We start from the raw sequence: 5,858 nt of genomic DNA, 5'->3' as shown, positions 1-5,858 counted from the left end.
TTTCGCTGGTCCCAGAGGCGCCCCACATCCTCCCAGGGGCCTCCCCTTGGTGGGAGTGAAATGGTCTGAACCAAGTGTTTACGATTTGGAGAACTGGGTTCAGTGCGCCCCCTTCTAAGGCTGGACATCTGTAAGTTACTTTGGGCGACTTCACACGCTTTCCAGTGCACGCCTATAGGATCCCATCCGATTCTCTCGTGGCCTCTGGGAAATGAAGGAGCGAATGTTCGTTCTTCTGTGTGACGTGGCCTGGGTGTGGGTTTCTTGAGAAGGGAAGGGTGGCAAAGGCTACCTGGGCCTGGGGAGGGCCGTGGCCAGCAGGGCACGTGTAGAGACCTCCTCTGACCCTCCCTCAGCAGCAAGAATCCTCTGGCGTCCCTACCAAGAAGTGAGGTGGCCTCTGCTTGCACACTCAATTGCTGGGGGCCTCGCTGTCTCTCAGGGAGCCCTCTCATCCTCGGGCAGGTGGCCGTTGAAGAGCTGGCACTTACTTGGGAAAGATGGAAGAAAGGCTGAGACTGAACAGCGAGTGAATAAAAATGACCTATTAAAATTGATATACATTAATATCAGTAGAGCATATATACATAGCCAAGAGATTACGGTGATATCCTAAAATGGTACGTTTTAATCAATGGATGGCAGGACGAGGAGGTGATTATAAGTTTTTTAATCTTTGCCATATTTTCCAAATTCTCCATCATGAATATCTATTTACTTTTATAATCAAGAAAAACTAAACATGAATCACAAGAAGCTATTTCTTACATCAAGCAGAGAAAGATGTATGTCTCTCTAAAACCCATGTTGCTTGATTACCAGCCCCACGTGCTTATCAATAAAAGAAATAATAGATGGACACAGAAGCATTTATGAGACATCTGCGCTCGATAGGCTGACCCACGGCATAATTAGCATGGAACTTCAACACGCAGTGAGGGGGTGACCCTTCGCAATGTAGAGAGATTCTTTACATCAGGAAGTGCCACAGGGACATGAAGCTGGCACACGCGGTTAGTCACAGGTCAGCAAAAGGAGAGACCGAGGGCTCGATGGGACCGGAACGGTATCACGGTGTATGGCTTTCATGGCGGGTCACCTCACCGTTTACCGCTCTGATAGGGAGGTGACCTGGGCTCTGCCCTGTCCACCCCCCACTCTCCTCACATCTTAGCGGTTACCTTGTTCTTTCTGTTCTGCCTCCTTAATCAATATTTGCTTTCAGGTGAAGCTAAGATATAATCTTATACCCCACAACGGCTCAGCTCCCCTGCTCTGCCTGCCTCCAAGGCCAGTCCAAGATCTCTTCATTAAAAGAGGTCACAGGCCTCTGAGACCCGGCCACTGACCATTCACCAGTCTCAGTAAACGCAGACTCTTTCTTGAAGCTGACAGCGGACTCAGCCCTTCTAGAAATTATAGTTCTCACAATGGCCATCGCTTCCTTGAAAATGATGTCATTTCTTTTTTAATCCTTTTTTTTTTTTTTTAATTTGCCATGCTGTTTTGTTTTTTTTTGTTAAAGAATGAACGATAGCTCCTGGTCAAACTGGTGACCCCTGGATTTGGGTCCATATCTTAGCAATCTGTCCCATGGTCCATCAGAGAAACGGTGAGGCAGTAATGATGCTTTTATGAGCAACCTTTACTCTTTGTCAAAATTAAAATGAAAATGCAACATTCATATGTAAATCCAGTTACCTTCTAGGTTCCTCTTATCCTTTATCCCTCTCACGAAATTACAGATTATTAAGAAATGTTTGAAGAGTGGGAGACAGGCTTCGGGGGGTGCGAGGGGGGCAGAGCGAGACAGGGAGGGTAGAGGCGGCAAGGGGCTTCGACCCCGACCTTCCCTTTCACGTTCAGAAGCATCTCAGTCTGTGGTTTCACTGCTCGTCCATTGTCTGAGACGTCCCAGGCCTGGCAGAGCCCAACTCGAAGATGCCTCGTGCCTCGAGGCTCAGCGGCACCCCTGAAGCCTGGGGAAAGGCAGCAGAACGGCAGGCGGGGGCAGGAGCGTTTGGACACCGATATTTCTCCTTGATCGTGAACCATTTATAGCAAGAGATGACCATGCACACGGATTGGCAAAGGCCTCGCTTTAAAATTCTGCAGCCAAATTTGAAATGTGAGAATTTAAAAAGAGAAACACCCTAAAGGGGGAAATTCTCTGAACTGCTCCCACGTATCCTCTTCAGGTATGAACTGAGAGTGGCCACTCCACACTAATGACCAGCCCAGCGGCACGGGAACCCTGAAGGATGGAGGACTTATTCTCCCCTGGGTGGTCTGGGAAGGTTTCAGAGAGGAGGTGAATTTTTTAGCAGGATCATGGCAGACAGACCCATGCCCACCTGCTGCCGTTCACACCCCGTACAACCCCTCCCCTGAGTGTGGTCTCCCCTGGAACCCCATCTTGCTTCCGGATCAGAGAAGACGGCAGAGCTGAGGGACGTTATGACCATGAGCAGGCATGAGATGACTGTCCCATAAGTCTCCAGCTCCCTTCTAGCTGGAGTGTCTCCCCTTGCGTGCTGGCTGTGGGGGTGCGGGGAGGGGGCGGGGGTCAAGCAGCCAGGTCGGGAGAACCCACATGCAAAAAACTGCGGGCAGCCTCCAGAAATTAAAGATAGAGAGTCAGCAAACACCTGAAGCTCCCAGCCCCACAACCGCAAGGAGCTCAGCATTGCTGTGAACACGTGAGTGAGAAGCAGCTCTTTCCCGTCAAGCCTCTAGCTGAGACCAGCCCCACCCGGCCCTGTGATCGATGCCTCGAGAGACTCTCAGCTGAGGACCCAGCTAAGGCGCCAGCCTCCGGACCCACAGAGACGGCGTGGCCATCCGCGGACGGCGTGTGCGTTTAAGCCGCCACGTCTGTCTGTCGTCGTCGTGTATGGAGCCATAGAAAACAAGGCTACGGATGTCGGAGGGGTCAGAATTTGCAAATTATAGGAGGAAATTCCAGGCAGAGGGAATATCATGTGCGAAGGCAGCGTAACAAGGAAGCCCATATTTTGCTCCAAGAAAGGTATATATTTAGACATCGCTAAAGTAAGAATGTGGCTGGGAGTCGGGAATAAGAGAAATCCCAAGAGAAGAGTTAAAAGACGTTAACCTCAAGGCCAGCAGGTCTTTAAGGTGGCCTCGCACCGAGTCCCCCTGGGGAACTTTGTGTCGATTCGCATCTCTGATGCCGCCCACAGAGATTCTTCTTCGTCGTGTGGGTGGAACGGGGCCCGGATACCGGGGGAGTCTGAGGCGGCCTGTCCGCACAGCAGGACTAGGGACCGCTTCTGTAGCAAACGACAGCGCACGAAAGGACCGTCAGTACAAGAGTGACACGAAGGGTTTGTTTTCAGCAGCATTAACCCAGAAGCGGCCTGGAGGACAGGCTGATGGGGGAGGAAGGGCTAGCGATCTCCTGGGAGATGACTGCACGGCACCTGTCTGACCGGGGGTGTAGTCAGCAGCTGGAGAGGACGGTGACCTGTGGCCATGCACTCGGGAGAGGCAGGACCGGGCCTGGCAGAGGCAGAGGAGGAGGAGGAGGAGAGAGAGGAGGGAGGGAGGAGAGGAAGCGGAGTTTCGCTGGGGGCGGGGGTGCTAAGGAGCTCTGTTTTCACGGGCTGAGTTCCTCCACTTAGCTCCTCCATCCTCGATGACCCCTGGTCCTGCTAACTGGGCTTCTGGAGCTTCGCGTGTTGACTTTGGCTCTCTCTGTACTGCGGCGGCCAATTGCCCAGACTCTGAATTTCCAGAACGTACAATATTCTCCACATGGAGGCCATTTACAGAGAAAACTGCTAAACCCGATAATCCCCACTAGTGGGATGGTGGCTGTTTAGTCACTTCAGACCTGTAATTGCCACTGCGTTCAACACCAGGGGCGCCAGAGCCAGCGCAGCCTCAAGGAAGTCTGACGCTCCCCCAGGTCCCCACCTCCAGCCTCTGGTCCAAAAGGCCGATGACTGGACGCCACCTCTGGAGACTGATGGCTTTGAAGAGCTGGGAGCTCAGGATCCCGTACCACAGTGCACAGCGCGTTCCTGGGTGAGTGCTGAGTGCCCAGTGCTCAGGGGCTGAATGAGACAGGGACGCCCTCGTTGGAGGGAGCACCCCACCTTTTCTCTGCATGAGAATCTTCACAGGTCACAGAGCTTAGAGTCTCTGGGGGCGGTGGTGGCTGTAGGAGGTGAACCTGACACCTTCCCGCCCCCTCACGCCGTCTCAGACCCTTCGAAACCGCTCATCCTGCCAGGGCTGTCTTCCAGAGTGGGTGTCATGGAACCCTGTTTCTTTGGGGTATAAACAAAGCTCAGACTCTCCCAAAGGAGATCCAGTGACAGGCAACAACGTGTAGGGAGCACTCACCCCGTGTTAGGCGCCGTCCTGGCATTAACTCACGCGACCTCGCTCCCTAGCGTCATCCTTCTCTGCACCTGGGGAAACCGAGGCATAGAGGCCGAGCCGCTGCCCATCAGTCAGTCTGCGACTGAGCCAGGACGCAGACGCGGGCAGTCAGGATGGAGAGCCTGAGCCCTCGCTCCGCATGACGCCAGTTCTGCGATGGTTGGATGAGCCAGAAAAACCCTGGGTGTACAAAACAGAGACACTCATGTCCCTGCCACACAGGATCCCAGGTGCTCATGAGCCATTCAGTCTTCTGCTTTTGTGACGTTTCTGTTCAAATATTTTGCATGCTTTTTTTTATTGGGTCATTTGCCTTCTTCCCGTCGATTTGTAGGGGAACTTTCTCCATGCCGGTAACCAGTCCTTTGCAGATAGGACTGGGGTTACAAACGCTTTCTCCGAGTCAGCACTTGGCCGTTCATCTCCTTGATGAGCAGAAATGTTTCGGTTAGGTGAAGCCCAGCTCATCACTGTTTTCTTTTACATTTTTTAGCCTTTGCTGCATCCTGTTAAAAACATATTGCCCTGGCCCAAGGTCACAAAAATACTCCTCTGTTTGAATTATAGATCTATCTACCTTTGACCTCTCCAGCTAGGATCTACCTTCGTTTTTTTTTTTTTTTTTTTTTTTGTATAGGTGAGCGTTGAGATGCGTTATTTTTCGATGGATAGCCATCTATTTCAGCGGCATGTGAAGAGTGAAGTTAAGCTGTCACAAGGTAAGAACCTACCTTGAAGCTGGGACGGAAGCAGGGAGCATGGCCCTGCTGACACCAGGACGTCAGATTCGCAGCCTCCAGAACCGGAAGACGATAAACGTCTGCCGTTTCGGCCACCGGGTTTGCGGTACAGTGAGTGTTTGTGCAGAGGGAGCAAATCGTGCAGCCACAGAAGCATTTTTTTCGTTAGTGTATCTTCGGTAACGGACTCTAGACGATGTCTCTTGTTCCAAGGAATAACTCGTTTATTTACATTTTTTTTTCCCACAGAGGTAATGACAGCTAGGGTGGCCAGAGCAGCTGCATTCACATAAATGAAGAACTATAAAAATGATAAAGAGCCCCCAACCTGTCTCTGGAGTGAGCGATGGATGTTTCGGTGAACTTTCTGGTTTTTGTCTCCAAAGTCTAGAAGGTAAATCCGTGGCTCATATTTTGAGAATGAGACAACTGAAGCTCCCATCAGATAGCAGTCACCTGAGTGAGCGCAGCTCTCGCTCCACACCCGGATGGCCAGCCATCTCTCTTCTCGGTGTCCCCATGACGAACCCAGCTGCCAAGATGGGCCTTGTCCAGGTGGGAAGAAGGGAAGACAGAGGGCCAGCATCATGGCCATCCGGCTGGGCTCTCTACGGATCCTGGCGCTAGGCATGGGTCAGGTAAAACCACGTGAGAATTCCGACTCTGATGGTCACTCGCTGTCACCAGTGACTCCAGGCCACCACGCCT

The sequence above is a fragment of the Pteropus vampyrus genome, unplaced genomic scaffold (assembly GCF_000151845.1).
Source record: "Pteropus vampyrus isolate Shadow unplaced genomic scaffold, Pvam_2.0 Scaffold268, whole genome shotgun sequence".
In the NCBI taxonomy this organism is placed as follows: Eukaryota; Metazoa; Chordata; class Mammalia; order Chiroptera; family Pteropodidae; genus Pteropus; species Pteropus vampyrus.
The sequence above is the reverse complement of the archived record's forward strand: the minus strand, read 5'-3'. Positions refer to the sequence as shown.